Raw genomic sequence first — 25224 nt, forward strand, 5'->3', positions numbered from 1 at the left:
ATAATCTTAAAAAATTTAAACATCTGAACCTATTGTGAACCTATTTCTGCTGATTCCCACTCAGTGTGCTTTGTTCCCATGTGTATTTTGTGACTTTGAACATGAGCTGTAAATTTCCTCGAAATTTCACCTGTGACAAGTCTTGAGTGTTGTGATGAGGATGAGTTCCCACAGAGAGGATCTACATTTGATTCAGCCAGTTACCTGAGTAGTACCAACCTAAGATCAATTTAAAATTTCTGCCCAAGGGTTTTTTTGTTTTTGTTTTTGTTCTTGTTTGGATCACACAGCATATGAATTTGGGTTGCATACTCAGGTTTGTGGTTGTGAATTCTGAGGGGGTATTTATTATTTTTCCCACCATCCGGAATGACTCAGACCAATTTCTTTACTGTCTCTTTCTATGTGAAGGTTTATTTCTCATTCTCCTTACAGAGAGTTTTGGGGTGTACCCTTTGAGGGCCCAACTTTATGCAGGATAATACCTTGGCTGTATCTCTTGTCCCCACACCCTGTGAGGCCACCAGAGTAAAAGCTCAAGGTTCCTAGGGTTCTAAAGACACTCTCTAGGTAAAGACCCCCTTTGGTCGTTGCTCACCAATCTCTGCTCCTACTTTCACTTTATTTTGAGTTCTTTAGATTGCTTTCTTTTGTGCCAGCTTGGTGATACATTTAAGATTAAACGTTTAATTAAAAGTGTTGTTAAAATTGTTATTTCCACTGAGAGGGTCACTCAGGGTATCTAATCCATTGTACTGTTAGAAGTTAAACATCTTTTTCAAGGCTGGGGTTGAGATGAAGTTAATGCAACCTGACACATACGATTCTTTGTCAATTGTTCTGGTTCCAACACCACTTGTCCTCGGATGCCCTCTATTTGAAGGGTGTGTGCTGTTTGGGAGAAAGAAACATGGCAATAAATCCTCAATTATTGCAGATCAAATGTCAACGGATAGCCTAAGCAGTAAGATAACAAGTGATTAGAGGGGAAACTATTATTAATCACAAAGCAGGGATTGTGTCTACTCGAATTCAGGGCTTTGACAAGGAAGTAAACCAGCTGCAGGCACCAAATCAGCCTATCAGGCAGATTGCGGTGTCACAACTGACAGGATATACTGTATCAGTCCAAAGTTTAAGTCTCAGGGAATGGGGGAGGAAATGGGGGAGGGGAAGGTGATGTGGAGGCATGTGTTCCTCCAGAGTTCCAGTTCCCAGCATGGTGGAAGGGGTTGAATTACTGCAATCATCTCTAGGAAGCAAGAGTGAAGATTTTGACATTTGCCTTTGGGATTCACTTCTGATTCCTGTCAAGATCAAGCATAAGGTTCTCAGGGGGAGGAAAGAGGACAGGAAACTGGGATACTGAGATTCCTTTGAGGGTATAGAACACAGACTCAGTTGCAGTAATTCATCATTTTGGGTCCAGCATCCTGTTCAGAACCTGTATCTCCACCTGGTGAGGAGACAATAGTGGGCACTTTCAAGACCAGGCACCTGAACTACTTGCTTTAATGTTTTCTCCCAACCTATCCTCACCCGTGTTTCGGGTTTCACCAGAGGGAAAGGCACAGAGAATGAGGGGAAGTGTTGGCAACTGGAATATTATTCTCCTATTTGGGCAGATCCAAGTCATAGACTCACTGACCGTCAAAACTCCCCACCACTTGACAGATGAGAAGCTTGGTGATGAATAAGAGACAAAGATATGTGAGGTAAGCTGGGAGTGGAGGGAGGTCAGGAAAGGAAGTTCTGGGAAGGAGTACTTGGCTTGTCTGAGAGCGAAGACAAGGCGGGGAGGAGGATGGTTATGGGTAAAATGTGCCACTGTGGTGAGGCCTGTGAAGAAGGTATCGAAACCCCTGGTGGTGCAGCCCTCCTCACCATGTTCTTTCTGGCTTGGCAACTACCACTCCGAGGTCACTCAAGCTGGAGGCACAGGTTCGAGGAACCCTAACTGAGCGAAAACTCTCCTTGAGGATGTGGGTTGAAGGAAGGTCTGTGGTGGTGGCCAAGCTAAGAACGTAAAGTCTCCTCTCCTACTTCTCATTACCCACAAGTGGGCACCACAACCTTTCCTGCTAATAGCCAGTGCTGGGAGAGCATGTCCTGTTTGCCTCTCTGGTTCAGTCTGTTGGGGGCCTGTGGCGTCAGACTATTGGCAGCTGTGGTTCCAGACACAGTCCACAGGAGATTCTGCCTGGATCTTGCCTCAGGTTTTGCTTCAGTAAGCCAAGTGGATCAAAGAATTTAGCTTCTTAGCCTTCAAGAGATTCTCTCTCTCAAATATAATGTGCCTCCATTTCTTCACAAAGCAGGGGAGAGATGAGGCACAGGGTGATGCGAAGAAGGAGACCTGGACTTCAAGGCAGTCGATTTGGCCTCTGGTCCCTGCTTTGTAACTCACCAACTGTAAACTTGGATGGGTCACCTACACTTGCTGAACCCTCACGGTCTAAATCCTACTTCTCTGTTCTCTAGCGCAGAGGTCTCCAAGGGAGGATGGACTACATGATCTACTGGGTACTGGAGGACAGACCTTTTTTTTTTTTTAAGATTTTATTTATTTATTTGACAGACAGATACAGCGAGAGAGGGAGCACAAGCAGGAGGAGTGGGAGAGGGAGAAGCAGGCTTCCCGCCGAGCAGGGAGCCTGATGTGAGGCTTGATCCCAGGACCCCGGGATCATGACCTGAGCTGAAGGCAGACGCTTAACCGACTGAGCCACCCAGGTGCCCCTACAGGAGGACAGTCTTAAAGGCTTTCTTTTTTATTTATTTTTCATCTTTTAAAAATTAAGCTTTAATACATTTAATACATAGATTGACCCCAGCACCCTCATTTGGTCTGTTTCCAAGAAGGTCACACATCAGGTATGTTGGCTGAAGCATCTGAATGCAAAGATGCAGTGTCAGGGAGGTAAAAAGCTTCAAAAGTATCAAGAACATCATTTGAAATACAAAATATTATTTGAAATCCTTACATTTGCTAATGTTGATAAGGAATCTCACTGCTAACTGTGTGGTGTGACTTGACCTATGAGCTAATGATAGAACTTTAAAAACCATATTCATGTATAGGGATGGCAACTTTTTTTGCCAATAGGTTTTTATAATCAAAAATGTTTAGAGACCACTCTTTGGTTGGAGGACATGTGGATGACATAAAGCAACATGACACCACTATCAAGACTTTTTGGAAGTGGAGGTGGACACCAGAAACAACGGTTCTAACAATGGCAGCATTTCTAATGACAAAGGACAATGAGGCACATGCAACAGAGGGGTATCCGTGCTCTGCAGTGCTTGTCCTAGGCCAGAGGCCAAAGACAAAGGAGAAGAGCTGTCAACAGCCACATCTTTCTGGAGTTGGGGCCCCGGGGGAGAGTTGTTTAATGCATTCCTGGGCTGCTTACGGAATGTCCTTCCTGTTCTTCTGGAGAAAGAAGCAGGCGTGCCCAGGATGAGGCTTGTGGGGCTTCTGCTCACTGGTATGAAGGAAAGAAGCCCTTTGACTCATTGCCTTAGGAGACTCCCCTCTGTGGAAGGGGGACTTCTTTTGAGAACAGTCAGCTTTCCCCTACTGACCTTTGTAGCAGTGATGTGACAGGGCCTGTGTTCTCACCTGCTCCCAAGACGCCTACTCCAATGCTATGGGGCCCTCCATTTACCTCCCCTACGAGGCTCTCCCACAAGATACTCTTCACTAGAGGAGCAAAATAAGAGTTCTGTGAAGACTAAGGGCCAGGGGTCTCTTCATCTCCTACTAGGGTAATTGTAGTTGTTGCAAAACTTATAGCCACAGGCAACTGTAGGTAAGAAAGGGCCCTGAGCTTTGCTGGTCTCCATGGTTGAGGTTGGGGCTTGAAGAGTCATCATTGTCTGCTGGGGTTTGGATGGGAGCCCAGCAAATACCTGGGAGCCTTGGAGAGCTCTGGAGCTGCCTCTGTTCGGAGGTGCAGGTCGGAGTCTATACCTTCCTTCATCCGGCCCCTAGGCTCTGCTTTACCATGCCAGCAGACACTGTGTGTGGGCCAGCAGGCTGGCAGCCTAGGGCTCAAGGATGTGGGAGCAGGTAGGAAAGAGAAGTGCCAAAAGCCCCAGGGATGGAGACATGAGCTGGGCTACTGGGAATGGAGCCCTGGAGCCAGATGAATTTGGACTGAATAACCATCAGTGCCCTACTCTCCCTGGGCAAGCCGATTCTGTGGCCACTCACATATGGCATTGCACACTCCTCCAGAGCTGTCCTGTTCTGGAGAAGTCAGGATTTCTAAGAGGCCATAAAACTTCCTAAGGCAGAAAGAACCCCTCGAAGCTGGAAAAGACTGGAGCATGGTAAGATAGCTGAGCTAAAGGCCACAAAAAGTGAGTGGAGACATGCTGTCTCAGTGACCTAACCCTGACCACGTGGCCTTGGAGACAGAAGCCTCCAAAGCCTTGGAGCCACCACAGGGTTCTGAGGGTGCTCTGTATAAGCCAAGCTGGTCTCTCAAAGGGAATCTCATGGTGCCGGTTCTAAATGCGGGACCCCATGGTGAGAGGGACTTTTCAAACTTCAGGCTAACAACTCGTTGTTGGTTGTGAAGTCAGTTTGATGGATCCAAAAAGAAAGAAAGACAGAAGGAAGGCAGGCAGGAAGGAAGGAAGGAAAAAGGAAGGGAGGAAGGAAGGGTGGAGAAAATAATGGAAAATACTGCAGGGCATCTCTTGTTTCATAAAATATATATGCATGGGTATACTAGGTCATGATAAATACTTATTTCTTACTTTGGGTTGCAGTTAAAATTTTGAAAAACACTGTCCTGGGAAGACCCCTTTGTTCAGGTTGCTTTTGCTGCTTACAGCTTCTTCCATTTATTCATTCCATTTGCACCATCTGGAACATAAACAGAGTGAACATTCCTGGCATGGATTAGAAAAGACAAATGAGTTAACCTTTCTGGACTTCATGTTTTTTAATCTCTAAAACAAGGGAACTGAGAAGGTGTCTGGTGGCTTCTGTCTCTATGAATCCATGGATCTCTGTGTCACTCAGAATGTTCTTTGGGAGTTTGCTGAGAGTCTTCCCTTCATTTCCACCAAGCCCATAACTCTAAAATATTTAAGGAGGGAAAGGGGCCCTAGAAAATGGAAAAGCAAATAGTTAGATGGGCATGCTCCAGGGAGTTCAAAGGGCATATTTTTACCTGGAGTGTCGCCTCTGGACAGCATAATCCTCTGTTCATTGGCACAGGGTCTCTGGGAACCTCACAGGGACAACACGATCCACTCTAGCTCTGGCCCCACGGCAAGAAGTTTGGAGAGCGCCAGCCAGCCTCAAGGAGAGTGAGCAGGCTGCAGAAATGGAGAGCTCATCAGCTAGGGGGTGGCTGCAGGCCCGCCTAGGCCAGCCAAGCCACCTGAAGTCTGGTAGAGAGGTCAAGAGGCCAGGCTCCACCTCTCCCCACATTTCATGGAATCACGTGCATAGGGGTGACCTCAGCCTGGCACTTCTGGAATCTTCCCTCGAAGGTGGATCACACCTGGAAGGGCCCTTTTGTTTCTCTACAGACCCTTGGCAGCAAGTGCCTAGGAGATATTCTCTGATGTAACTTTTCAGGGATGAATACTGACAAAAACACAATGTGAACACCCTCTAAGGACCATCCCCCCCTTTCCGGGCACAAGTGAGAATACCAGAAATGTGAACTTGGGGGAAAAGAAAGAGAAAATTAGTGTTTTCTATAGAGGTTCCAGAACACGTGTCAAATAGCAGTCAAGTGAGAGGAGTTAAAAGCTATTCTGTAGCACAGGAATGCTGACTGTCACCAAAGTCTTCAAGAGAACAGGGTCTGGAGAGCAACCACCCTTCCTAGTTGCTGGCTAGGGCACTGTAGGAGCAGGAGCCGATTATTGATCACAACAAAACTGGGAGAAGTGAATCTCATGTATTCTTGCTTTTCTACTATCACAAAATGACACTCCTAAGAAGCAAGCTGAGGTGAAAGATCCATCTTTGTTCAATAGACATGCAAGCTGGCTCATTATCAGGTGGTCAAGCATGCCACACAGACAATACATGCTACTAAGACCAGAGAATTGACAGTCACCTTGGCCTAGAGATGTCACGAGAGGTCTCATATGAGAGACGGAACCTGACTGGAACCTGACGGAGGATAGGGCTGGAGAGACAGATGAGAGAGAGCAGTTCAAGTATTGGGGGAAGATAAAAAGAACTTGGTTAGGGACAAGTGATAGGGCTGATGGCAGCACATGCTGGGGACTCTGATGACACCTATGATCTACAAATCTGGGTTATCTAGATGGTGGTCCAACAGGTGAAAAGCCCATGGAAGTAACTGGGGTTTTTTGAGCGGCACCATGTAACAATGGAAAGTGCAGAGAGAAGACCTGGGTTCAAGTGACTGTCATTCCCCAACTGCAAGAATTTTGACCAACTCTGCCTGTCATGGTGCAATGGGGAGAGCATTTTCTACTCTGCCCAACTCAAAAGGTGGTGATGAACGCCGAAGGGCTGTGAAAAGAGACTAATAGTCAGTGGCTATGGAATACTCAGTAGTTGTCTTCTACCACTTTTTTTTTTTAAAGATTTTATTTATTTATTTGAGAGAGAGAGAATGAGAGAGAGCACATGAGAAGGGGGAGGGTCAGAGGGAGAAGCAGACTCCCCGCTGAGCAGGGAGCCCGATGCGGGACTCGATCCAGGGACTCCAGGATCATGACCTGAGCCGAAGGCAGTCGCTCAACCAACTGAGCCACCCAGGCACCCTGTCTTCTACCACTTTTTGATAAGGTTTATTTTCAAGACGCCAGGTTCACTCATCTGGCCAATTAAGCACCACAAAAGTGACTTCTTCCAGAGGCTCATGGTACTTCCTGAGAACGTCCCAAGGTGTTGGTTATTAGAGATTTCCTCTTATATTTTTCTTCCCATGAGAATCACTGCTGGCTTTCCCCTGATGCTTTGGGCAAGGGGATTCTTTCTTTTATTTTCATGACAAGCAGGAAATCCACCCATCAGTCTGGCAGGACCTCCAAAGGGGCACTTCCTTTCATCTGTTTCTCAGAATAGATGGTCCATTCCCAAATTCAACCAATGTGCCTCTTATATATATATTTTTTAAACCTTTCCAGCGGGAAAGTTTCCATGATTTTCTCTTCATGAACTGTTTCAGTGCTTAACAGATTTTGCTGTTTGAAGGTTGTTCTGCTTAGCCTCGGTCCATTTCTCTTGATCCACTTATTGAGGGGTTGAGAGGGGCTGGTTATCTCATACAGTCTAGCATGACTGTTTCATAAATGGTTCAGAGGCTATGGTACCAGCAGACTGGCTGGGCTCTAGTACTGTCCTTCATTGACTAGCTGTGTCATGTTGGGCAAGCCACTTAACCTCTCTGCCTCAATTTTCCACCTGTTCAGCTTGTCCCTCTGAGCCATGGTTTCCTCCCCTGCCCAAAGGAGCTCACCAACTGCTGGATGGCTTTGTGGCATCTCCATTATAGAATACTATGTTGTAATGACTATTGGTTTGTACATTCCCCCACTGGACAGTGAGCTCTAAGAAGGAGGGGACCACATCTTTTTCATCTCTCCTCTAGCATCTAGAGCGGTGCCTAGCACATAGCCAGGGAAGCAGGGTAATTTCTAGGCAAAATTTCCTATGGCGTTATTTTCCCCATCTACCTACAATTCCAGATCTCATGATACACTCTAACTCCTCTCTTCTCTTCACACCAGTGTCATAAGGGGCGGATGGCGGGGGCCAGCGCCCATGAAAGCTGAGACTAAACTCGCTTGGATGAGGTTCGCGACGCGACCAGCCGTGGTCGCGGGCGAGGGGACTTCGAAGGGGACAACGACGCAGCTCCAGGCTCCACTTGGGCCCCGTTTTCCGTTTGCTCTTCTAGCCTAGCGTGCAGGGTCGGGCTGAGCTCCCCGGCGCTCTGCAGAAGTAACGCGACCGCGAGCGGCGCCCGGGATTTCCCACGAGCGCAGAGGGAACGGATGATGCCCGCGACAGGCGCCCCCAGCCCAGGAGACGAAGTCCCGGTCAGGTCAGCCCAGGTGGAGGTGACGCACCTGGAAGAGGCGTCCGCAGCAGGCTGGGTAGAACCATGGCGGCGGGAGGTGGGCGAATGCATCACAGATTAACGCGGGCACAGCGTGGAGGTGCACACCCATAACCATCGAAAACGCACAGAGGCCAGAAGCATGTCTTCCCCTGTGCACCGCAGTCGTGGAGGACTACCCCGGGCAGAGCCTCCCAGTGGTTGATTCCAAGTCAAGATGGTTGCAGTGCCGCCGGCGCTCTCGCCCGGCGAGGCAGGTCCTCTGGGCCGGGCCAAGGGAAGGGGCGGGTCCGGGGGGCGGGTCCTTGGGAGGGGCGGGGCCAGGTGCTGGGCTGTCTCTGCTTGTCAAAAGGCAGCCGCGGAGCCGGAGGCGCCAGGAGCGCGGAGCAGCGTGCCCACCCGCCGGACCAGGTGCGGACCCGGGAACGGCGGGGAAGGGGGTCCCGCGATCGGGATTGGGCCCGGGGGAGGGGCGTCGGGGGTACCGGCCCCGAGTGCCCGGGTGCAAGCACGGGAGTCTAAATCGCCGGGGCAAACTTGGCTACCTGGGCTCTCGTGCCATGAGGCTGAGGCACTGACGGGACACTGAGGTCTGAGGAAGAGCTAAAGTTCGTGCCAGGCTGGCGAGAGGAGCAACGACCTCCTCTGGCAGTTTAACACACAAATTCTCTGCTAGCACAGCGCTCCGCACTTGGACAACAAGAAGCATTTGTTTTCTTCCTCTGTTGGGGAGCTTGGCATGGAGTGGAGGAATAAGAAAGGGAGATTGGCTGTCGATGGTGCTAAGGTCTCCTGGAGGTGGTGTGTGTGTAGCCTTAACATTTCTCGGACCTATGTACGGTCACCTGCGATGGTGGAGTTGGATCTTTTAAGTAGAGTGGTTTTTTCTTTTCTTTCCTTTTCCTTTTTTAAACCACCAATGATTTTAGACCTACTGGACCCTAATGCACTGGATTTATTTTTTCAGGAGAGCCTATCCATGGAATTAGGGGCAAGCATTGAATCGAGGAGGGGGCTCAAGGAGTGGTTTCTGTTTGGGGAGTGAGGGGTCCCACATCTGTGAGTGGTGGGGGAGAATTCAGGAGAAGTATCTAGGAGGGAACAACGTGGGGTCTGGAGGGAGCAGTGGACACTGCCCCCCCTCCCCCATGGACCACTGAGGCCGAGACCCAGGCTGCCTGGGCTGGGAGAGCACTGTGTCTCCCAGCAGAGGCCCTTCCCGCATCTCCTCCTCCTCCTCCTCCTCCTCCTCCTCCTCCTCCTCCTCTTCCTCCTCCTCCCTGCGGTGAGTGAGTCAGCCTCCTGTCTGGGCTCAGTTGCAGCCAGAGGGGCCAGAGCCCAGGCAAGCAACTGGGCAGGCATTTTCTGAGCATTGCAGAAGCTCCCCTAGGCAGAGTCAGCTCCACTCCAGCTCCCTGCTGGAAGGCTGTCTTCCTCAAGGCCAGTGGTGGCCACTCCTGTGAAGGGGACACCCAACACAGCCATGATTATGGGATCGCTATGGTATGACTGTGAAGAGATTTTGGATTTGCCGTAAATCCACATCTCTTATCCTTTCCAAAGATCAGGAGGTGCATCCCAACCCTGTAGACTTCCAGCCTCTCATTCCATGTCTGCCTAGTGATCTTGTTAGTGGCCCATCTCTGTTAACAAGGTGGGTGTGCCCAAGAAGTCAGGAAGATTCTAGGACTAGGGAAGCTATGGTGTTGTCAAAGAAAGTTTTAAGCCAAGCTCAGAAACGGGGGTGGTTTGTTGAGGTGGAAATGGATAGTCTGGACACTGGAGCCCTCAACTCTGTGAACTTCAAGTGTTGTGTATTGGGGGGCCTTCCTCGTCCCTTCCCTGTCCAAGTGCTGGAGGGGATTGAGGATCCTTCTGGAATGGTATGCAGCCGGACCAGGAGGTAGTAAGACTGTAAATTTCTCTCTGGCTTTTGTTTTGGGTGGTTCAGATCCTTGAGCAGAAACAGGAACACCCGAGTCCATTGCCCCCCTGTCAGCGGCCTCTCTGGATCCATATGACATGAGCCCACAACCAGGGTGTGTTGTGGGGCTGACGCAGATTGCAAAATGCTGGGACTTCACAGTCTGTACTCTTGCTGGGTCCCATGGCTTCAGTTTGGCTGGTCCCTCTTTAGCCACAACGTGGACCCTGTCCAGGGTAAAGAATAAGAAAGGAGGGAAGAGGAAAAGGTAAGAAAAGAGGAGAGTGAGATTAGGAAGGAGGGAAGGAGAGTTAGGAAGCTTTCCTGACCCCTCACAGCACCTTGGTCAAGGCCCTCACACTCTATTTGTAGAAACATTGTGGAAGGTCTGGTACAGTTTGGGGTGCCCTGGTTATTTGTGTTTGTGGTTTCTCAGTCTTCTTCCCCATCCCACCTCAGAACTCATCTCCTTTTGGGATTAAGTCCCAGAGCAAGCACCAAGAGGACCTCCTGGACCCCCACCCTCCACTCTCAGAATAAGTAGCCAGTGTCTGAAGCCAGTGTCTTCCATGTTTGGCCTGGGGCTCAGGGGCCAGACCAAGCAGTCATCCAAGCAGGAGAGGGAGCTGCAGCTGTTCAGTTCTGCACCTCACATCCTTAGGAGGCAGTGGCCACCTTGGCCGAGATCTGCTTCTGGAACCTCTGCTAGAAACCTGCTGTTGTCTTTGTCTAGCAGTTGGGTTCTGGTGGCTGGAGGGCCAGAGTCAGGAACACTGGAAGTCTGAGCTCGGATGACATCCCAGTTTGTTGCTGGACAGGATGAGTTCTAGCCCCCCGGCTTTCGGTTTGTCACCGCTGCGAGCCTGTTGTGGATGCAGGTAGAGGGAAGCAAGGAAATGATAAGATTTGGTTAAGAGCCTCTTAGGCACCCAGCTTGGTGTTAGGCCCTCTGAGGGATGACAGGAAGCGGAACCCACCAAATCGGGCCTCTTCCCTGAGACGGCGTGAGCCCCAGGAGGGGCACTGCCCTCGCTGTCTCTCCACTACCGTCCAGTTCCGACAGGATCGAGCTGGGCGGAAACTAGCGTGGCTGGCGCTCTGGACCACAGGGCCTTGCTTCCAGCCATGCTTTTCTCTAATTCCCTCTTCATCCTGTCCTGTGTCAGTGCCCTCTGGGTGGGCTAGGGACAGTGCCATACAATTTACTGTCCAAACTGGGAGACTTTGAGTGTGACAGGGGTGTTGTTAATAAGTCAGGACAACAGACACACGCCGCAGCTGTCAAGGCCTCACTGGGACATTTAGTCACTCTCCAAACCCAGCGGAGGTCACATGGTGAGGGGAAGATGGGTGGGAGCGGGTTTAACGAGGAAGAGAAGGTGGGGGAAGTCCTTCATGATGAGGGGAAGATGGGGTAGCTTAATTCTGAGGGCAGCCCCAACACCCCACCTTATTCCCAGGTATTATCAGCCAATTCCAGGCTCTTCCCTGAGGACAGCACTGCCCCCAGCCGCCTTCTCCCACTACCCGCAGCCGCCTTCTCCCACTACCCGCCACCCAGCCTACCACTTGCTCGTGTGACTTCCCTTCACCCTTGACTTATGACTGGCTTCACCTTTGGTTTTCCTGCCCCACCTCTACCTCAGATGGGGACAGGAAGGCCTGCCAACTCCCCTTCAGCTGCCCCTAGGGGAATTGGGATTTATAATGGAGCCAAGACTTGGCCTCATGCTTCCTCTTCCCTCTTCCCCCATATCTGCAGCCTCTTCATTTTGTCTGTCCAGCTTCCCAGATCTCTGGGGGCCACACCATACCACAGGGAAGTCCAGCTGTCAAGCAGATAAACAACAAGAAGGGGAGGTAGTCAAACCTTGCTCGTGTGGATAAAGGGCACAGGTCACTTGTAGTCAGGTCCTGGGGAACTGGTGAGCAGAGTGGAGGTCAGAGCCAGAGAAAAACTGCTTAGCAGGGGATGGAGTCAGTCCTCCTGGACACTGGAGTTTGACTGTCTCCTCTGGTCTGACTGTTGGGGAAATGGTCCAGGGCGGGGACAGACTATTCTTGCTCAACCCAAGCTCTAGGCGTTGGTGGCAGCGACTGCATCCTGCTGCGGTGACATGTAGAAAAGAAACTGCCCTCCCTTCTGCGTTCTTGGTTCTCGTGGTCCAGATGCTCAGGGTGGGCTCCCTGGAGAGCCCTCAGGGGGCCAGCATGAGAGTGACTGGGGAGCCTGGCATGGGGGTGGAGCCTCATCGGTAAGGTGTAGGGACCGTCTACTCTGGCAGGAAGGAAGCTGTTCTCCTCACCAACAAATGAAGAGGGCAGGTGAAGACCTCTTGGGAAGTCCCACCCTTTGAAGCAACTTGTGGGGCCAGCGAAGGGAAGAGGCGCCCTGGGCTGGAAGGGGAGGAGGGGGGCGGCTGGTCAGTAAATGGCAAAAGCAAGAAACAGGAGCAGCAGGTGCTAGGGGCGTCTGAGCATGTGTCATGCTTTTGCAAACCTGCCCTGCAGGTCCCGTGCCAAAGGAATAGGCCAAGCAGTGTTTCCAGAACCAGATGCCACACAAAGTCCCCATTCTGCGCAGGGGAGAGTCCTGGTCCCGAGCAGGGCGTGGGCAGAGGCACCAGCGGGCAAGTGGAGCTTGGGCAGGACCCAGAAGCCAGTTCCTGGGAAGCTGCTGCCTCTCACTGGCCTTCTGACCACAGGTTGAAGCTTTGAGGTGTTGTGCAAGGTGTGACATTCCAGGCACTGTGGGGCACCTACGAGGCGCAAGGCTTTGCTGGCGACACATCCAGTGTGTGCCACCTGCTGGCACTGGATTTGTAGCTCCAAGAACAGCTACTCGCTGAACCCTGAGCTCAGTAGTACCAGGGGCTGTGCTAAGTACATTGCGTGCGTGGCCTCCCAGACCCACCACAACCTTGTGAGATAGGAACCACTGTTTTGCTTCTTTTACAAATGGAAAACTGAGGCTTGGTGAGGTTGAGCAATGTGCCGAGGCTCCACAGCTGAGGAGTGGGACAGTCAGGACTCACGCTTGGGTCCGTCTTAACCTCCACGGAACCCTACCACTTCAGCATTCGTGGGAAGCCACAGGGCATTTAGCATCATGCCTTGTACATAATAGGCCAGCAATAAATGTTTGTGAGTGGCAGAGTTAGATTTACTAACTGGTTTGAACAGGTTGACCTGGGTGCAAGCTCAGTTTGCCCAAAGGTTACTCTGGGGACAGTGGCCTCTCAAAGGAGGCTCCCTCTGCCAGCACCCTCAGGCCTCAGGGCCTCTCCAGCAGTCTTGGGCACCTAACTTGGGTAAAAACAGCAGACAAGAACCTGAGAAAGAGAGAGAGAGAGCTCCATGCAGAGAGATCGCATGGGATCAAATAAGATTTGAATGGTCTAGAAGGCAAATAACAAACACTCTCTCAATGTCACACAAGCCACTCTGTTGATAACCTACTATGTGCTAGGGGCACCAAGGAAAGGTCATTGTCCCATTGGCCAACCGGGAGCTAATCTCATCTGTCCACCCGTCCCCCGCCTGGCCACGCCTTCAGAAACACTCCTGAAGCTAGCCTACCTGGAAGGAGAAATGGACTCTAGCCGCATCTAACAGCCTCTGCCGGGCACTGTGCAATTTCTTATCTCCTTTAACCTTGACAGCTTCCGCTTGGAGGAAACTGCTGTTACTCCCTCCAGCATGTGTATGGGAAACCGAGGCTGGAGGTGATGCAGCAGCCTGCCACGCTGCAGAATTCGCCCGTGACCACTGCTCTGCCCTGCTTGTCGGTGCCGGGCCTGGCCGGGGCCAACCACTCTCGGTGCCAGAGCCCGGAGACGGAGGGAGAAGGAAGAGAAAGCGCTCAGCCCACCCTTCAGCGGGGGCCTCTGGGGTTCCTCGGCAGACGACTGAAACGTTAGGTAGCGCTGTTAGAAGCTGTGCTAGCGCCTCGCCGAATAGGAGGAACACGAGGTTTGAGCTGGACACCCTTGGGTTCAAATCCTGGCTATGTCACTTTCTAGCTTGTGACCTTGGGCAGGTCTCTTAATCTCTCTGAGTCTCAGTTTCCTTATCTGTCAACGGGGGTAAGAATAACTCCCTTATGGAGCGTGCGTGAGGACGAGAGGTGACGTAAGTGAAGTGTCTGGCACGAAGTAAGGCCTCCAAAAGCATGAGCAGACAGATGGTCATTCAGTAGATATGCATTGAGGGCCTACTGTGTGACAGGCTCTATTCAGGACGCTGGGAATTTAACAGTGAAAAGTAAAGACTCTGGCAATTGTTCTCAAATTGACTAGACCAGAAACTCATCATTGCGAGATGTCCCTTTAGAATCCAAGAACGGCTGTCTTGGTAGCGGGCTGCGCTCAGATTTGGTAAATTTCTCTTCCTGCCATTTGTTAGCTGATGAGCTTGGGAAAGTTATTTAGCTTCTCTGGGTCTCAGATTCTTCCATTCTCTTTATTTTGTTAACTGTGAAATGTATCATACACACAATATGCTTATGTATAGATTAAAGAATAATATAATATATATGTATTATATATATCCCGTACACATCACCTAAATTCGGAATGGAACATTGGTAACACCTTAAAAGCTCCTGTTCCTCTTCCTATTTGCATCCCCTTCCTCCCTCCCCACCCTGCTAATATTTTGAATGTTAGTTAGTTATTTCCTTCCTTTTCTTTTTAAGTTATCATCTACGTGAGCTTTGCCAAACAATGTATTTGCTTACCTTCTCATGTCTTTGGGGCTTTCCAACACGCATGCTCTCTGCAATGTAAGTCTTCTACTCCGTGTCACGTTTCTGAGATTCGTCCGTGTTGACGCACCCAGAGGTAGTTCACTAGTTTTCACTCAGCGTGGTGTGCACGATAAGGATGTGCTGCAATTTGTACATCATCCCTCATGGTGATGGACGTTTGGGTTGTTTCCAGTTTGGAGTTAGCATGGTGACACTGCCCGGAGTATGTCGTGCTTGTCTCCTGGTGTGCGTAGGTGTTTTTCCGGGGCCCGGCCTGGGGGTAGAGCTGCTGGGGCACAGGGAATTCGGTTGGGCATTGCTCTACACTACCCAACCCTTTTCCACAGTGCTGGTTCCAGAAAGCACTCACTTCAGCAGGGGATAAAATTTCCCGTTGTTCCCCATCCTTTTCAACACCTGATACAGATGTCATTTCTAAAATGAAGAAGTTGCGCTTTCGGCTCTCGTAATTGAATCATCCTCGACTGGCTTTTGTGTACACCCGTCCGATGTGTCGTTTGCAGGCGGCCCCAGCCTAACTCTGCGGGCGCCGCGCAGGGTCTCCGCGTGCGGTTGAAGCCTTCCTTGCTGGGCTCCCAGCAACAGTGAGGGAGGGATCCCACGGCTCCACACCTATCCCAACACTTGGCGTTCTGTTCGGTTCAACCAAGAGCCTGGTGACAGTGCTGAGCACATACTAGGTGACCAAGTAATACCCACTGAATTGCATTTTGCCAAGGGTGTTGGGATGGTAGATTTTTTCTGGGCAGTGATTTTGAGAAAAGGGCATGGAAATCTCAGAACTCTGTGCTTATTAGCTAATCAGAGTTCAGGGCACTGGGGGCAGAGATGGGATTCACATCTGTCCAGGGCTTTTTGAACTTTTGAAGGCTCCAGGTGAGGTAAACCGAAGACTAATTGTTCAGAGTCTGGCCTTGATCTTTGACCCTCTGACTTGTCCAATCTGAGGAGCGGGGTCAGGGGATACTTGAGAGTTGGGGTGGAGAGAACAGAGGAGGTGCCCTGGGGAAAGGAGCAGAATGCCCACAGAGAATCCTTTTCCCTTCCAAGGTTGAACACTCTGCCTGGAGGTGCTAGGTTGAATAGGTGTTAGATAGACCCTGTGTCCTGGCAGCCACATCAACAGCCAGCTGCCCACTCACCCAGCCACCCACAAAAGAATGTGGCTGGCTGGGCAGTTGCATGGGCCACCCCAGGCCGCAATCCTGTAATTACCCATCTAGTCTGTGCCTGTCAGCTCCAGAGGCAGGCGAGTGCCTCTGCCCTGGGCCTCAGCTTGGTCACTGGGCCCACGCTGGGCTCCGTGGTAGAGCCCCACCTAGTCTTCAAGCACCTCCCACCCCACTCTGCCCCATTGTCTCTCTTTACACCAACCTTTGACCTCTGTGAGGCTAACATATCAGATAAAAGCTGACAATCGTAATAAACCAAGGGCTATTATAACTTACACTTTCCAGGCAGCGTGTTAAATTTTTTCATGCATTTTCTCATGTATGCCCTTCAATAATCCTCTGGGGTAGGTAATATTGTTATCCCCATTTTACAGAAGAGGAAACTGACGTTCAAAGAAGTTGAGTTGGGGGTCACCTGGGTGGCACAGTCGGTTAAGTGTCCAGTTCTTGGTTTCAGCTCAGGTCGTGATCGCAGTGTTGTGCGATTGAGCCCCGGGTCGGGCACCATGCTCAAGTGTAGAGTCTGCTTAAGTTTCTCTTTCCCTCTCCCTCTGCCCCTTTCCCCTGCTCTCTTCTCTCTCTAAAATAAATAAATACATCTTTAAAAAAAAGAAAAAGAAGAAGAAGTTAAGAGGTTAAATTTCTTTCCTAAGTCAGAACCAGAACTTAAACTCAGATCTCCTGAAGTCCAGAATGTCTGCCCCTGCTTCACCTGCCCACAATTTGCCCTGCGTGGTGTCCTGGTTGTTCAACTCCGTCTTCTCTTTCCCCTTCCTTTCTGAGGAGGGCTGGTAAAGAGGCAATAGGTGGTGCCAGTGGAGGGTGAATGGGACAGTTCCAGGCTGGCCAGGATGATGCTGGAAAACACCTTCAGGGCAGAGTTCTTTGTTCCAAACAACTCTGACTTTCCGGACTTCTGCCAGGGGCGGGAAGGTACCTCTGCCCAGCCTATTTGGCAAGCACACCAACATCTTGGGTGCCATGATGTTAAGAAGTGGGGGATGACAGCCTCAGGTAAAATTCCATTATAATGAACTCCATCAGAGATCTGAACAGCTTTGTTGAGATGAAATTCTGTTAACCAGTGTGCCGCGGAAGAACTCAAGTGTGGAGCCTGAGAACCCGGAGGGGAAGTGGAGCTAATTTGCCATTTAGTGTCTTTTAGTAAAGTTCTGGAAGGTTTTGGAACTTGGAAGGAGAAGGAGAGTCAGGGGCACCCCTGGTTCCTTCTTGAAAGCCAAGCTCCTGGCTGGTTGGGACAGGGCCGAGTGGGGGTGTGTGGAAGCTCTGTGCTCAATTGCACCTGACAGGGCTGAGCCTGTCTGTTCAATGGTCCATGTCCCCGCTGTGTTGCCAGCCCCTGAGAACAGGGCTGGAGCCCATCTTGGAAGTGTCCCGACTCCACACAACACCTAGCTCATCACAGCTATGCTCAGTCACTGTTTATTGGATGGAAATATGTTTCTAGGTAGCCTGGGTCCCCTGAGCTAGAGAAGAGAGTTGAAGGGCAAGTGCTTCGTGTGACTAAAACATTATACGAAAAGCTGGGCTGCAGCTCAGAGGACTTGTCCCCAGTTCCCGAAGCAATCCGGATAAGAACAAGCACTAGCATTCCCTGAGCAGGTGCTGCTACCAGGTGCTGTGCTGAGTCCTTGACATGCATTATCTCATGGAGTCTCACAGACCAATGAGGTAGGTATTGTTCTTTTTCTCCTTTTGCAGGCGAGGGAACGGGAGCTTAGAGAGCTCTGGCCAGTGGTTCTGGGATGCAGCTGGGGGAGGGGTGGAGACAGGGTTTGCGCTCCTGCAGCTGCGTGCACAGTCTGTTCTCTCACCTGTGAGGCTGGAGGGCTGCAAACCCGGGGCCGGTGGGATGGAGGGCGCAGCCTGGTCCGGAGGGGTAGCTCTACCTCAGGCCAGCAGGGTTGCCACGGGGACTGCAGCCCAGTGTGGCCAGATTATCCCATTTTTTTAACAGGAAGCTGGACATCCCAAAGTGAAATCTCTCTATTTTTCAGAAACATTGACAACTAATTTAAAAATTTATGATGACCAGTGGTGATGGTGGTGGGGGCACACAGGCCCCACTCGTGGCCAGGTTTAGCCTGTGGGCCTCCGGCGTGTGTTCTGGGAGTTTCTTTTTTTGAACACGTGACTGTTAGACGGAGTGGGACCAGGAACGCCCTTGTGGATACCGAACTCCTCACTAAAGGCATGATGGCTCTCCAGGGGCCCACTGTGCAACACACCATAAGACTTTATAGGGGCCAAGTGTTTCTTTCTGGAGAGTTATCGTGAAATCAGGCTGATTATAGTCCATGGGTGAATCCCCTCCCCCCCACCGACCCTGTATCCCCGGCAGATATTTTCCCCTAGGTGTTAGAAGGAAAATTCTGTGTAGAGAAATCAAAAAGAAACTAATAGTCAAGCAAAGGGTCTCTAGGAAAAAAGGAAGGAAGGAAGGAAGGAGGGAAGGAGAGAAGGGAGGGAGGGAGGAAAGAAGGAAGGAAGGAAGGAAAGTGGGACTTGGGGCTTGGGCTTGGGCGGCAGTGAATGACGGGTACGCTGCAGTTTGGGCTCTCCCGGCTGTGAGGACCTCGGGGTGCCGGACAGGGTGCTCCCAGCACTACTCCAACGTACTCTCACAGCCTTGGACTTTCACACCTGAATTTTGTCCTCCTTTTAAAACCTGGAGGAAATAATTGTAAATTAGTAACATTTTTATGGAGTATCGCAATTTGTATAAAACACTTTATTTTTAGATTTTATTTATTTATTTGACAGAGAGAGAGAGAACACAAGTAGACAGAGAGGCAGGCAGAGGGAGAGGGAGAAGCAGGCTCCCCGCTGAGCAGGGAGCCCAACATGGGGCTCAACCCCAGGACCCTGGGATCATGAGCTGAGCCGAAGGCAGACGCTTAACCGACTGAGCCACCCAGGTGCTCCTAAAACACTTTAAATAATTTATCTCTGCTGATACAGCAGTGCTATGAGATAGGCGGATGGGTGGAGAAGCTCCTTTCCCAGGCTTGGTAAATGAGCAGTGTTTTCTCTTTCTTCTTCCTTCCATTCCATCAGAGAGGAGTAGCCATGGAGCATTGAAACCCAGCATGCAGGCGGCACCGGGTTCCCACAGGCCTGCCCTTCCCTGCCGCCCTCCCTCCTCACCTGGGGTTTACCCACCTAAGGTCCCCCCTCCCTGAAAATCCCACTCCAGGGGGAGTGTGGAGGGGGCATGGAGAAAGCCCTAACCCAGTGGGTGGCCGGTGGCCAGCTTCCTCCCCAAGGCTGCCCCCACTGCCTGCCACCTTGAGCTATTGTTCCCAAAGCTGGGCAGAAAATAGCTCACTCCAAGGAATTATTTTTGTCTCTGTTAAACTTCAATCCTGGGCTACTGAAGAGCCTGGCTGCAGAGTTGTTTTTCAGGTCAGGGGGAGCTCTGGCAAAAATAAGGTGTGGGGGGGGGGGAGCGTGTAGGGGAAGCGGTGGGTGGAGGGGCTGCCCCCTATCCCCGCCCCGAGGAGCAGACATGGGCCCCAGGCCCCTGCCTCTTCCCCTAGAACGCTGCCCATCCCTACCTGACTAGCAGCAACTGCAGCTGACAGAGGGCGGCCTGCCCCACCAGCGGGAGTGAGGGCTCCTTCACAGCTCCTTCAACTGAGTGCAGGCTCCCAGCCGCCCCATCAGGCGCCTTTCCCAGGGATGTTTGCTGCTGCGGAAGCGTGTGAAGTAAAAGCAGTGGCAATTCTGTCCCCTGGTGCCGAGGCCCAGGTGGGGGGGTGGGCCAGGCCCGGCCGCAGGGCAGCTGAGGGCTGCAGACAGCTGACGAGGGAGGGAGGTGGTTCCTCTGCAGACCCGGGTGTAGCTCCTCCCGAGCCCTGCAGCCGCCCTGAAAGGTGCTCTGTGGAGCAAATCTGTTCCATTTTTGTCCCTGGGTGTCAGAGAAGAACAAGGAAAAGGAAGATGGCCAGTGGATAGGGCTGTGGGAGGGGATTATAGTTTGGAGAGGGTTCAGGGGTTAGGACAAAGACAGCTATTTCCTACAACTTTGTGGCTCTGGGGAAGAATCCTCCAGACAGATCTGGCCATGTGGGCCTGAAACATAGAAACAAGGCTGTCTTCAGCTCTAGGTCTGAGGGGAAGGCCGGGCTGCTTCTGTTGCCAGCAGTGAGCGTGGACATTTCGACCCAGGGTATGGGTTGGCGTGTGCCCACACAGGTCGGGGACTTGCCGCAGGTGTGCATGCTGCGAGTTGTTTGTGAGTATTGTGTGTCTGTCTGTGGCTGATGCCCTTCCTTACAGCGATTCCTGGCAACGAGGAAGTGACCTTGTTGACCGGGAGAGAGCAGTGAGCCAAGTGGCTCAGGGGAGGCAGGTTTGGGGACGGGGTGGCTGTGTGCACCTCAGCTCTCCCCATGTCCAGCAACCGTATCTGGCCGCCCCGGACAGAGTGATGCATTCAGTAAGGATTGAACCAGTGATGTGCGGCTGAGCTGTTCGCCGACTTCCATCTGTCCTTTGTGAGGCTTCTGTTCTTTCTTTGATTTTCTCTCAGAAAACATCTATTTTCCTATTCAGCTGGGCTGAGTTTTCTAGAACTCTCTCCTTTATCTCTGCCTTTCAGCTCGGTTGTGATGGTCCTACTCCGGGGGTGGATTTGCCCCAAAGGAGGACGGAGGTGATGGTGGCTCTGCGTGTGCACCCGCCGGGACCTCCATTGTCTGAAGAAGAGGCCACTGCTCTGCTGACCTTGGGGCCCTTTCTTGATAAACCAGTGGCAGAGAGCCCTATTTTTATTTTCTGCGCAACACCCGAGCTCAGTTCAGGTTGGAATGGGAATCAGACTGGAGTCTGAAAGTCTTCAGTTTAAATATCATTACAATAATTTAAAATTCCTGGTATTCAAGACTCAGTGGGTTTACTAGAAGAAGTAGTCTGTAGAAGGAAGAATGGAAGATACTTCCTATGCCAATGAGTGTGGTCAGTTGGTTCATCTCTTCCTGGTGACCTCCCTGTCTCCGGCCGTGCAGTACTAGTCTCCCTGCCTCTGACATGCCCTCTCCCCTTTTGCCTCTCGGTCTCTGCACAAAGACTGTCTGCCTGGAAGCCTCATTAGCCTTCCTACCACTGCCATGTTGAACTATGATCCTTCGTGTCTCCGTTGGCAGGCTGATAAGTGACCTCCTCTGAAGAGCCTTCTTTACCTTGCGAGCACAAAGCTAGGGGCTCTCCTGCACGCTCTCGTCCTGTGGGCTTACCTGTATGGTAGCATGGACCCTACTCACTTGTCCTTCCGTTTGTTCTCCTCCGTGGACTGGAAGCTTCAAGAGGGCAGGATCGCTGTGTGTCTCTCCATTGTGTCTCTGACTTCCGGGATGGGGCTTGCCATGGTGTCGGTGCTTAAAACCAGCCAGGGGTCACCATCGAAGATAAGGCATCAGAGGCCAGAACCAATATGCCCACCACAGTGTGAGGCCACGAAGAAATGTTACAGTTCCCTGGCCATCCAAGGGCATCCCTGCGAAGAAATTTCTGGGAGGATGTCTGGAACCCTGACAAAGCTGAAGTTCTGGGAAAGATCTTTAGGGGGAAACTGTTCTGATCAGAAACTGAGGAACAGCTGGTGTTACCTTGGGGTAACTGCTCTGTGCTCTAAAGTGGATGGGAACTTCTCTCTTTGGCCCAGGCCCTGAAAAGCTTCCTGAATACCCGAGGAGTGTCCACCCCCTCACTAAAAACCCAGAAGTTAGAGAGGATGCCTCTGGGTGGATCAGGACCTTTGGGACTGGAGCTGCCCTACCTGTCCCAGAAGACCCGGGATCCTTCACTGTTTCTGGCGCAGGCCTAGCCGCCTATCCCAGCATAAGTGAAAGGCTTTGCAGGGCCCCTAGGAGCTGGGGGCAAATAGGAGTGCAGGCTCACTGAGCCAGAGCCAGCCCAGCGTCTGGGTTGGGGGCCATGGTGTGCCCCCTGTTGCCAGGGCAGCTGCAGCTCCCACAGCCACCTCTGGGCCCCAGCCCCCGGCTCTCAGCCCCAGTCTTCCCCTGCGCTCTGCACCTGCACATGGGCAAAGCAGGTGAGGAAGTACCACGGCCCCGATGACACACGGGCCACGCATGTCACGGGGCCACTGAGCTTCCGGTCCCACTAGGAGAGAACAGATATGTGACAGATGCGTGACCAGCCCTAGGTGACAGAAATGGGAGGAAGATGGCACTGGAGGGCAGAGGGAAAGGAAGGGAAGGGTGATAAGCAGAAAGGCTCGGTAATCAGTGGCACCTAGGGAGCCACGGGTCTTCGCTTCCTTGCAGAGGAAAAGTCCTGATGTAGCTCAGCTTCTCTGCTTGTAGGGGAGAGATTAGAACGATCCATTTTTCCCCACCCCGAGCAGCCAGATTTTTGGAAGCCAACAGCCAATGGGTGTGTTGGTTGGTTTTTTCCCAGTTCAGTGGAAATGTGGCTTTCTAGACAATGTTTGGAGTGGTATGTTCGGGACCGAGAGCAGGCTTTCTGCCCTTCGTGCACCTCTCTGGAGCCTTTTCCAGGCTCCGGACTCTCCAGTGACTATACCGAGAGCAGTTAGAGCTCTTAACAATGAGCACAAGCTTCCATCAAACTGCAGTGTGCCAGGCACTAGGCACGGTGCTGAGCGCTACACAGAGATGTGGGTCCCTGCAACAGCCCCGTGCCCCAGGTGCTATCATGTCCCTGTTTGTAGAGGAGGATGCAGGAATGGGCTTTGGGGGAAGCTGGATGGTAGGCAGATTGCCCGGGGTGTCAGGCTGGCCAGGTTGGTTGTGGAGGTAAGCAAGGGATCTGATGCTGAGGATCCTGAGTATCTCAGAGCTGGTGGGACCTGGGGTACTGACCTTTAGGACAGTGCAGGAAGTCTCTGAGTGAGGCAAAGACTGCATTGGTCCCAGAGGAAAAAGGAAAAGAAGGCTGGCCAGGGTGGACTGGAATGGGGTAGGCCTCAAAGCCATCTGTCTGAGCAGGGGTGGACTCAGGCCTACACGGACTTGGGCCGGGGGCCCGGCAGGAAGAAAGATACTTAGTCTTGGTAGAGGCCCACAGAGACACTAGAAACTGGGCTTGGGAATCTCTTGGGAGGGAGGAGCAGCCATCTTCCGTTGTCCTGAGGCCATCATTGTTGGTTTAAATCCCATTCAGCCATCAGCTGTATTAGCAATAGTAGGAGTTCAGGTCTCCCCAGAGGAGAGCTAGAACCACTTCCCCTGTATTCTTGGTGTTCCCCATTTGGGCTGCTCCAATGTCTATTCCTTGGTCTCCAAGTCACTGGACCAAGAGTCTCCTTGTCCCATCAACTTTGGCCTGGCACAGATACCCCACGGGAGTACCCCCATCCTCGTATCCCAGGAGAGCCTCCTAGAGTAGGGAGAGAGCAGACCAGGCACATCCCACTTCCCTCTAAGATACTCCCTTGCTGCCTTGACCTGGTCCATTTCTTCAGGCCACAGAGGCCAGAGCCAGGAGCGGGAGCTGGTGGGCAAGAGCAAGTGGGTAACCTTTACCCACTTTGTTCCTTTGTGTGGCGTGTCAGGATGTCATCGGTGTTGGGTGGTCCCACTGCAGTCCACATCAGGGCCTCTTCCGTGGCTTCCCACAGTTCCCCTCTTCCCATGACCCATTTCTCTCCCACTCCACTCTGACCCCCTGGAAGCTACTCAGGCTGGTGATGAGAGGTTTTGAACTTGCCCAGGGTGGAGGTGGAGAAGCACTCTTCCTCATTTGTGGCCTTGGGACAAGTCCCTCCCCCTCTAATGGCCGCAGTTTCTCTGCTCTAAAACCAGAGAGATTGGGCTGCAGTTTATGAATGGGCCGGTTCCCTATGCTTCACCAAACACCGTCACTGCCCACACTTTCCAGCAGCGACAGGGCCTGGCCTGCTTGCTGCCTGGAGAGTTGTAATCAACCCAGAAATCTTGTTGACAAAGCTAAGGGCAGAGTTTCCAGTGGAAAAAAGCAGCTTGCAGGAATAATTGTTGTTGATAAGAAGTGGAAATATATCTCAGGAAGTTATGTATCTCCAGCCCCACTGTCTGGGGCCCTGTGGGCTCCTGCCTCTGGGTTCTGCGCAACTCCTAGAAGCTGCCAGTGCTCCCAAGAGTAACAAGACAGTCGGCTAAGAGAGAGTCTTGGTAAATGGCAATAGAGTGGGGGCTGATAGCATGGTTTCATGGGGTGACCCACTAACCCTTGACCCTGTATGGGGTGTCAGCCCATGACCTTTATCAGGTTCCCAAAGGTGATGTATATTCTCCAAATTTTGATTAAGAAGCACCCTCAGGGGCACCTGGGTGGCTCAGTCGGTTAAGCATCTGACTGTTGGTTTCCACCCAGGTCATGATCTCAGTGTCGTGAGATGGAGCTCTGTGTCAGCGGGGAGTCTGCTTAAGACTCTTTCCCTCTCCCTTTCTCTCTGCCCCTCCCCCTCTAGAATAAATAAATAAATCTTAAAAAAAAAAAAAAAAGAAGCAACTTCAGGGTAAACTCTTTCCTGCAACTGCTGGATCACCAGTCACTTAATTTCCCATTTTTCAGTCAGTTGTTAAATAGTTTGGGATGCCTTGCCTGTGTTCTTAGTGCTGCAGAGGTGAGGGCCAGCCTCCCCTGGACACAGTGGAGCCAAAGAGAGGAGGCAGGCAGGCTTGGGGGTGCTTACGCAGCTACTCACACTCTCCTACAGAGCCCTTTTCTTGGACTGGAAACTGTTCTCTCTAGGCGAAGGCCACGGAGTAAGACGCTGCACTCCCCCCCCTCCTATTTACTGCCCTTGTGGGAGTCACGGTCATACCTGGAAGTTTATGAGGTCTAAGCCAAAATTAAATGTGGCCCTGTTATCTTTTCTCCTTCTCCCCTGCAACCTCACTTACATCATAAATATTCTAAATTTTTCTGCTTTTTACAATAGTTTTCTAGCAGATGAGGAATGGGCCCTTGTTTAATTTGCACGATGATGCCATGTGGTGGTCCCACGAACCCTTCTTCCAAAAACTCTGTGGGAATGGCCTAGTAGCTTCATCTTATTTCCACCTTAGATGGCTGTAAAGAGTTGGTCTAGGGCCAGTGATTGAAAGCTACAGGGACTATTCCATCTGTGCATAGTGAAGAACTTTCTAAGCATACAGCCATCCAAAGAAAGTAGATTGCCATGGGAGATAGTTCTCCATCAGGAAAAATATTCAAGTACAAGTTAGAATATTACAGGGGGGATTTAAGATGGTTGGACTAGGTTTTCCTTCCAATCTTGAGAGGTCTGAGGTGACG

The 25224-nt window shown here is 51.4% G+C and overlaps 1 protein-coding gene across 1 annotated transcript in view; it reads left to right on the plus strand.

Moving 5' to 3' along the window:
- Positions 1-8435: 8435 nt before the first annotated feature.
- Positions 8436-25224, plus strand: part of VDR (vitamin D receptor) — a 56311-nt gene continuing 39522 nt past the window's right edge. The window contains exon 1 of the mRNA XM_021704879.2: positions 8436-8483. The gene's annotated coding sequence lies outside the window, so the exon portion shown is untranslated. The remainder of the gene's footprint in view (positions 8484-25224) is intronic.

Source organism: Neomonachus schauinslandi, chromosome 5 (genome assembly GCF_002201575.2).
Source record: "Neomonachus schauinslandi chromosome 5, ASM220157v2, whole genome shotgun sequence".
Lineage (NCBI taxonomy): Eukaryota > Metazoa > Chordata > Mammalia > Carnivora > Phocidae > Neomonachus > Neomonachus schauinslandi.